Source organism: Bolinopsis microptera, chromosome 7 (assembly GCF_026151205.1).
Source record: "Bolinopsis microptera isolate Bmic1 chromosome 7, MBARI_Bmic_1.0, whole genome shotgun sequence".
Lineage (NCBI taxonomy): Eukaryota > Metazoa > Ctenophora > Tentaculata > Lobata > Bolinopsidae > Bolinopsis > Bolinopsis microptera.
In genome coordinates, this window is record NC_087078.1 from 157,547 (window position 1) to 167,060 (window position 9,514).

The 9,514-nt window shown below is 37.0% G+C and overlaps 1 long non-coding RNA gene across 2 annotated transcripts; it reads right to left on the reverse strand.

Moving 5' to 3' along the window:
- Positions 1-327: 327 nt before the first annotated feature.
- LOC134818490 (uncharacterized) lies at positions 328-1,505 on the reverse strand. 2 transcript variants are annotated; one of them, XR_010160652.1, is made up of 4 exons: positions 1,331-1,505; positions 918-1,032; positions 601-704; positions 328-429 (listed from the first exon to the last, which is right to left on the reverse strand). It is a non-coding gene; the product is annotated as an uncharacterized LOC134818490 (long non-coding RNA). The 2 variants fall into 2 exon arrangements; XR_010160651.1 differs by having other exon boundaries at positions 918-1,043.
- Between the last annotated feature and the right edge of the window lie 8,009 nt (positions 1,506-9,514).

A 9,514-nucleotide genomic window follows, 5' to 3' on the forward strand; every position in this document is an offset into this window, starting at 1 on the left:
GTAAAGTGCACAACCACAAGTTAAACCTTGTAGATGTAAGATTGACCACATGGACGAACCTGGGAAAAGAACTGAACACTGGGCAGTGTCTTTAACTCTTACTTACTACACTCTATGCAGCCACGATAAGGCAACGATACGGCAACGATACAGCTACTATATGGCATTGATAGGCCACGATACGGTCTCTATTAAACAGCCTCTATACAGAGGCCTCTATATTATATTTAATTTCCTTCTAATTAATCAACCAATTAAACTACTAATTAAGAACGAATACTGAGGGAAGATTGAGTTATCTGAACACTGTAAAATATTCACAAACCTGATAATATAGCTGGTAGTATAGAGTCTTCACAGGATTGACTAAAGTTAGGAAGTAGTTTCTTGAATAAGTCGTTATGATCTTCTACTTCTGTTCACCGAAATCTGATATACTCCACGTGAGTTTTCTAAACTTATAGTTTTAACTTTGAAATAGCGTGCTGGCTGTTGTATTATTAAATGATACTTCAAATTAATCAACCAATTAATTAACTAATTAAGAACCAATATGGAAGGAAAATGTAGTTATGTGAACACTGTAAAACATTGACAAACCTGATAATATAGCTGGTAGTATAGAGTCTTCACAGGATTGACTAAAGTTAGGAAGTAGTTTCTTGAATAAGTCGTTATGATCTTCTACTTCTGTTCACTGAAATCTGATATACCCCACGTAAGTTTTCTAAACTTATAGTTTTAACTTTAAAATAGCGTGCTGGCTGTTGTATTATTAAATGATACTAATATATTAAATTTCCTTCAAATTAATCAACCAATTAATTAACTAATTAAGAACCAATATGGAAGGAAAATATAGTTATGTGAACACTGTAAAACATCCACAAATTTAGTTATGTAAAACATCCACAAACCTGATAACCTTGGGCCGGGTAGGATAGAGCCTTCGCAAGATATAGCTCACAATAAGGATTTAGGAAATAGTCTTCTTCTCAGAATCGTATTTTAAATGTTTCTTTAATTCAGCCACTGAAAAAATACTGCTTTCAATAAACAACGGTACTCAAAAATTGAAGTAGGAACATATCAAAAGTTATGATGGCTGTTATAGCTTCCCTTAGCTTTCCGTTTATTGTTTAGATATTATAATCCTATAGCTTAAAATCAGCCTTGGTTTTACTTTCATTATGTTGTTGATCGCTTATTACATAATATGTATTTCATGATAAAAACTACTATTATATACATTATACAAACTAGGCCAAAAATATATACGAGTTTTATAACTTGGCAACAACGTTTACGTTAATATAAAACTTCCATGTACCTGCCAAAACGTTATATAAATGTTTCGCCGACAAAGATGCGTCGATTAAAACAAGTTTACAAATCAATAATCAGGCCGGGTTCAGTGTAAGCTTATACGAAATCAAAAGGATTAAAGCTGAGTAACAACGAACTCTCCTCAACAAATTATTTGTGGATGTAGATTCTGCAGCTACAACTGCGGAAGACCATGATCTAATGAATCACGTGCACTTCATGTGACCCGTTGGAGAGTGCTTTGGCTATTGAGTTACATATCACGAGGTTATATAACGTGCCATTTCATTATAGATCACTGCAGTCGCCGTGCGGTGTTATAATTATATTACTGAACAGTGCTCCCTCTTCAACATGTTGTCAAAGCCTGAAGTTATTATGGCCTGGTGGGGAGGGGACTGTTATACTCAACTCACAATTTTGTTTTATCACGTCACTACAGTCATGGTGTAAAGATAAAGTGACAATTCACGGGGGAAGCTCTTCCTCGTGTCTTTTAATTACACCCTGAAGTTATCAGGATGGATCAGGGATGTATAATGTATATACATTACATTTATAACAAGTTTTCAGCAGATCATTTTCCAAAACAAATTTAGTTACGATTAGGATTGAACAGGATGTGTTGCAGTTTTTATTATATTTATTATATACAGTTTATTAAGCATCAACATGTTACATGGCGAGATCTCCATCCAAAAGGATTAGTCTGCGTCGACTGCGTCATTACTTTGTATTATACAACTTCGGCGGGTAACATCAACATGTACTTAACTTGAATAGCAAGCTAGTACTAGTAGACGGCTGTGATATTTTCGGTACAGATTTCACTACAACGATAGACGCAAACCTATACATATTACATAATGTATACATAATAATATGTACTTTCATGTTCGCAGCTGTAATGACTAATGAGGGCCACTATAATACAAATTAATCAAACCATGGTTTGATAAGTGATTAAAAGTTGGGGTCACGCGTAATGAGGTTGCCATGATGTCACTTGGTCTGCACGAAGTTTTCGTGACGTAACCTAACTTTACAATTACAGCCGAAGCTGAAGATAATATTATGAATTTTAATAAAAAATGATGATTAATGTTCCCGTAATTTCTAAGAGTGTAGGTAAGCTTAAAATATAAAGGATTATTCTGGAAGAGAGTTGAGAGATCTGGTGAGAATAATCCAAGCCATTAGCTGTTATGATCCTCATAGCCAATACCATTCTGTGACTGTGTGTTGACAGAAGATCCGAAAAGAATTGAGAACTTTTGTGTGGATTACTGTGAAATCCAGCGGTAAGAAAATGTATTTCTACCAAGGTTCTCTAATATTAGTATATTACCTCAAAAACCTTATTTTTGTCAAATCCCTGGCCCTCATCTTCATTTATAATTTATCTTATTTTTATCTTTATTGTCATGAGCCAAAAAATGTTGAATATTGAAAATGAGAAGTAACAGTGCCACTTGCTAGAAAAATTAAGTTAATCAGCATAACCATTTTACTTTACACAGTATTAAGGGTTCCTAGCTCAAAGCTGACCATGCTTAAAAATAACTTAAGATAACGAAGTATTCACCTATAGTTTCGTAGATGAAGCTGTAATATTAAATATTCCAAACCAGAATCTTATCTTTATCTTTATTGGCTGAGCCAAAAACCATACGACCATATTTAGTCAAACAAATTTGAAACTGAGCATTCAACTATTATTGAGTGGATGATCTTGAGATCAAGTTTACTCTGTACGTGATTCTCTGTGTCTGGTTAGTGGCAGTGTATTTGTAATGATACGGTCTGTACAATAAGTACAGTGTACAGTTTGTACAGGTCAGCAGGTTGTTACAATGGTAACTAGTGGTGTAACTATGGTAACACAGCTAGTTACCATGGTAACACAGCTAGTTACCACGGTAACACTGCTAGTTACCACGGTAACACTGCTAGTTACCACGGTAACACTGCTAGTTACCACGGTAACACTGCTAGTTACCACGGTAACACTGCTAGTTACCACGGTAACACTGCTAGTTACCACGGTAACACTGCTAGTTACCACGGTAACACTGCTAGTTACCACGGTAACACTGCTAGTTACCACGGTAACACTGCTAGTTACCATGGTAACACTGCTAGTTACCATGGTAACACTGCTAGGATCAGGGTTAGAGTCTGGAGAAGGACTAATAAATATTATGATTAATGTAATTTAATACAGAGGAATATTCCTGGATGAATATGTGGCACATTTCTTAAGAATGATCCATAATATTACTCATTAGGTTATTGTGCAGCACGATTTGTAGAACAATCGAGAATGTTCTAGAAGCGTCCTCGGGCCTGAGTGGCTGAGATAATAAGTTCTAGTAATGTATAAGATCAAAGAATATTGAAAGTAACATTTTTTTAAAGCTACGATCCCGGTCCCAGTCCCGGTTTTATTCCCGGTCCCGGTCTTATTCCCGATCACTGCCTAATCCCGGTCCCGGCAATTTTTTCCAGTCCCGGTCCCGGCCAAAAAGCGGTCCTTGGACCTTGTCCCGGCCAAAAAGCGGTCCTGGTCGATCCTTGGTGCTAATTATTGGTCACCTGTCACCTGTCAACTGATTTGTCATAAATTCTTACGCTTCTTTTCACTTTATGTTTTGTTTTAATGGCAGCTGTAATACATATATCCAAGCGAGCAAAATAAATGATTGTACACTTTTCGATGTGGTACTGTTCAATGTTCATTTTCCGATCTCGTTTGCAGGGTGGCCCAGCAGTAACTGCCCACAGATTGGGCGACATCTGTCCGACAGCCGAATTAGGGATTTCGGACAGATGTCGCTGTCGGACAGGAGACCTTTTTGGCGAAATCTGTCCGAATTTTTGTAATCTCAGATCACATTCGTATCACATACCCTATAAGTGATCCATTGAGATCTGATCTATCGATACGTGATTGACTATTTGAGGAGACAGGATCGTGCTCCCTCCCTCCCTCCCTCCCTCCCTCCCTCCCTCTCTCCCTCTCTCTCAATTCTAGGTAGATTTGATGAGATTTCAAACATGTTCAAAAAATTCCAAATTATTTTTAAAAATAATATAAACCGTTAATGTATGAATTTAATTTACAAAGCGGAAATGTGAGGAATTGAATACGAATACCATATTATCATCCAGTTTTTCAAAAGCGTACAATACTTTTTAGCCCTTTAAAATGAACAGTTACGAAATTTTCTCAGTTTTTTAAAAGAAGCGTATTAAATTAAATTTGAAAAAAACACTAGAATTTAGTTAGATAACTATTAGTATCAAACTGTTATCCAATTATTTAATAATCCCGACCGACAAAAACGTAAGGTTTATTTAGTCGTGCTGTAAACACCCAGTCCAGTCTCCCAATCAGTCCTTCCTCAACCTCCCCGTCTGCCTGGAGAGATATTTAATATTAGCAGGTTACATCTGGTTACTAGGTTACTATCTGGTTACTAGGTTACCAACCAGCCCTTCTTCAACCTCCCCGTCTGCTTGGAGAGATATTAAATATTAGCACGTTACATCTGGTTACTAGGTTACTATCTGGTTACTAGGTTACCTGGTTACCAACCAGTCCTTCCTCAACCTCCTCGTCTGCCTGGAGAGATATTTAATATTAGCAGGTTACATCTGGTTACTTGGTTACTATCTGGTTACTAGGTTACTATATGGTTACTAGGTTACCAACCAGTCCTTCCTCAACCTCCCCGTCTGCCTGGAGAGATATTAAATATTAGCACGTTACATCTGGTTACTAGGTTACTATCTGGTTACTAGGTTACCTGGTTACCAACCAGTCCTTCCTCAACCTCCTCGTATGCCTGGTAAGATATTTAATATAAATATTAGCACGTTACATCTGGTTACTAGGTTACTATCTGGTTACTAGGTTACCAACCAGCCCTTCCTCAACCTCCCCGTCTGCCTGGAGAGATATTTAATATAACTATAAGCAGGTTACATCTGGTTACTAGGTTACTATCTGGTTACTAGGTTACTATCTGGTTACCTGGTTACCAACCAGCCCTTCCTCAACCTCCCCGTATGCCTGGAGAGATATTTAATATAACTATAAGCAGGTTACAGATCTGGTTTGACGCATGATAATCGTCCAAATTTCGTCGAAGTAGCACGCACCGGGTAAGTCCATTAGCAATCGAAGCACTTAATCATTTGGCAAAAAGTTAACTTTATCCGTCAAATTTAGTCAAAAATGTAAAATTTCGGCCCTGGAAATTTCATCTTCAAAAACCGAAAATTGGACAGAGATTGGGATAATATGATTTTGCAATTTTTTTCGGGATTTCGACTACCAGTGCCTCAATTTGGTTTCATACCGTCATCAATTAACTAACTAATTGGTTTCTGGGCAGAAATTTCATCCAATCTGTCAAATTTGGGTTCAGAAAATTTAATATTTGAAAATGGGACAGACTTTTGAAAATACAACTTTTCGTTTTGTTAAGCTTATTGCTGTGGGCTTTCTCCGACCGAAATTAAACTTCCAGCACGTCATTCGTGCTATATTAAAGTCACTATTGTGACGGTACATTAGAACTGTGCCATCTTTAGTTGACTTAATAATTGGATGATGATGAAAAAGTCAGCCAAAACTGTAAATATGAAAATTTAATTTTCATATTCAAAAACCGAAAATGGGACAGAGATTGGGACACCGACAATATGATTTCGCAATTTCATTCGGAAAACAAAATTAACATTTCCAGCCGTCCAACAGTACATGAGTAATTTAGTGTGTTACCACGGTTACATACGCTGTAAAAATGTAAACAGTAGGGGCTCTTTTCGTTTTTTAACCTAAAGGGTTTTGTGAAATGTTAGAACTTCAAAACATGCAACAATAACTTAATTTAGTCAAAGTAAGCTCAGTTTTTACTCATTACTTCTGAAGGGTTGCCCAGGATCCTTGGATATATGAAGAGGAGTACTGAGAAGAAGACAACAATTCCAAATACAACTTGTCCCAAAGCTAGCTGTTCTCCGCTGTACACTCCTGTAATTTAGCGTGTTACCATGGTTACTGTACTACTCGTCAAGTATCTTATCAAGATATTATACACTACTCGTCAACAGGCAAAGTTAGGTGGATCTTATTATAAAATTACCAATAAGCGTCTTCATATAGATCTCCCTAGCAACGCTTATTATTCTCACTTGGTAACCAGTCTTGTAGTGAACAGTAACTATGGTAACCAGTCTTATATTCTCACTTGGTAACCAGTCTTCTAGTGTACAGTAACTATGGTAACCAGTCTTATATTCTCACTTGGTAACCAGTCTTGTAGTGAACAGTAACTATGGTAACCAGTCTTATATTCTCACTTGGTAACCAGTCTTGTAGTGAACAGTAACTATGGTAACCAGTCTTATATTCTCACTTGGTAACCAGTCTTGTAGTGAACAGTAACTATGGTAACCAGTCTTATATTCTCACTTGGTAACCAGTCTTGTAGTGAACAGTAACTATGGTAACCAGTCTTATATTCTCACTTGGTAACCAGTCTTGTAGTGAACAGTAACTATGGTAACCAGTCTTATATTCTCACTTGGTAACCAGTCTTGTAGTGAACAGTAACTATGGTAACCAGTCTTATATTCTCACTTGGTAACCAGTCTTGTAGTGAACAGTAACTATGGTAACCAGTCTTATATTCTCACTTGGTAACCAGTCTTGTAGTGAACAGTAACTATGATAACCAGTCTTATATTCTCACTTGGTAACTAGTCTTGTAGTGAACAGTAACTATGGTAACCAGTCTTATATTCTCACTTGGTAACTAGTCTTGTAGTGAACAGTAACTATGGTAACCAGTCTTATATTCTCACTTGGTAACTAATCTTATATTCTCAGACTCAGAGCGCTGATATAGTTTTTAAATAAACCTTTCCCGAAGATCGCATCCCCGATGTTCGCACAGAGAAGAACCAAGAGACAGCCGGGAACCACGTACTTTATACAGAACCCGAACATAACGGACACTTTAGCTGGGCTCATGAAGGAGTCAAATTCTGAAATAATTTAGCGTGTTACCATGGTTACTGTAATTTAGCGTTTATATAGATTCCCTCGTAGTGACCTAAATTTCGACGTCAACAATTTTCTCATTCTCAAAGAATAAATAAACAATTCAGAGACTCATTCTACCAGAATTAATTGTGTTACCATGGTTACTGCACATTCTACCATACCAGAATTGAAGGTGTTCGGAGCCCAGCGGTAAGATGGGGAACTATTAATCATTTTCCTGAGATTATCTGCTCCGTGCCAGCCAATCAGCGTCCAGAACGAGTTCCTGAAGAGTGGGTATAACCATGGTAACTATCAAACATGCTATTGTTAGTACAAACACACAGAACGAGTTCCTGAAGAGTGGGTATAACCATGGTAACTATCAAACATGCTATTGTTAGTACAAACACACAGAACGAGTTCCTGAAGAGTGGGTATAACCATGGTAACTATCAAACATGCTATTGTTAGTACAAACACACAGAACGAGTTCCTGAAGAGTGGGTATAACCATGGTAACTATCAAACATGCTATTGTTAGTACAAACACACAGAACGAGTTCCTGAAGAGTGGGTATTACCATGGTAACTATCAAACATGCTATTGTTAGTACAAACACACAGAACGAGTTCCTGAAGAGTGGGTATAACCATGGTAACTATCAAACATGCTATTGTTAGTACAAACACACAGAACGAGTTCCTGAAGAGTGGGTATAACCATGGTAACTATCAAACATGCTATTGTTAGTACAAACACACAGAACGAGTTCCTGAAGAGTGGGTATAACCATGGTAACTATCAAACATGCTATTGTTAGTACAAACACACAGAACGAGTTCCTGAAGAGTGGGTATAACCATGGTAACTATCAAACATGCTATTGTTAGTACAAACACACAGAACGAGTTCCTGAAGAGTGGGTTTAACCATGGTAACTATCAAACATGCTATTGTTAGTACAAACACACAGAACGAGTTCCTGAAGAGTGGGTATAACCATGGTAACTATCAAACATGCTATTGTTAGTACAAACACACAGAACGAGTTCCTGAAGAGTGGGTATAACCATGGTAACTATCAAACATGCTATTGTTAGTACAAACACACAGAACGAGTTCCTGAAGAGTGGGTATAACCATGGTAACTATCAAACATGCTATTGTTAGTACAAACACACAGAACGAGTTCCTGAAGAGTGGGTATAACCATGGTAACTATCAAACATGCTATTGTTAGTACAAACACACAGAACGAGTTCCTGAAGAGTGGGTATAACCATGGTAACTATCAAACATGCTATTGTTAGTACAAACACACAGAACGAGTTCCTGAAGAGTGGGTATAACCATGGTAACTATCAAACATGCTATTGTTAGTACAAACACACAGAACGAGTTCCTGAAGAGTGGGTATAACCATGGTAACTATCAAACATGCTATTGTTAGTACAAACACACAGAACGAGTTCCTGAAGAGTGGGTATAACCATGGTAACCTACCATTGTTGTTATTGTTACTTTGTTACTATCTGGTTACTATAGTAAAGTCAAATAAAAGGAGATTAACTTCTGAACAAGCTGATCGATTGGGAACCAGCTTTGTTTACTGGTTAATGTTTACTCAAGAATGTATACATACAATAATATAAAATAGTCATATACCTAAATCTGCTAATAATATTAGTAATATAAAACCAAAATAACTATAAGAATATACACTGCACGAAATTATGGACCTGAAAGTAAGATTAAATACTTCAGCTTAATTTCAAAAACAAACCAAAACAAGATTCTAGAAGACTGACATGAGTCTTGTGTTGAAAGACGAATATGATTTAAAAGCTTATCAAAAATTTAAAATCTTAGCGAACCAAGAATTCATAAATCCAAACAAAAAAACTCTGTCATTTCAAACAACAATTTTGTCAACATTACACACTTTGCCTCCTTTGATGAAGTGTCTCTTATCTGGCTCGTCGTTCGATCTCTACTTGAGTTCTAAAACAAGCTTTTGCTGTTTGGCACGTTCCTCTGGAGACCTATCTGGACCGATAAAGACTTTACCGAAAAGTTCCGAGCTGTAGTCAAAATCTGCCGCACGATTGTGGATCTTGTCAAAGTCACCT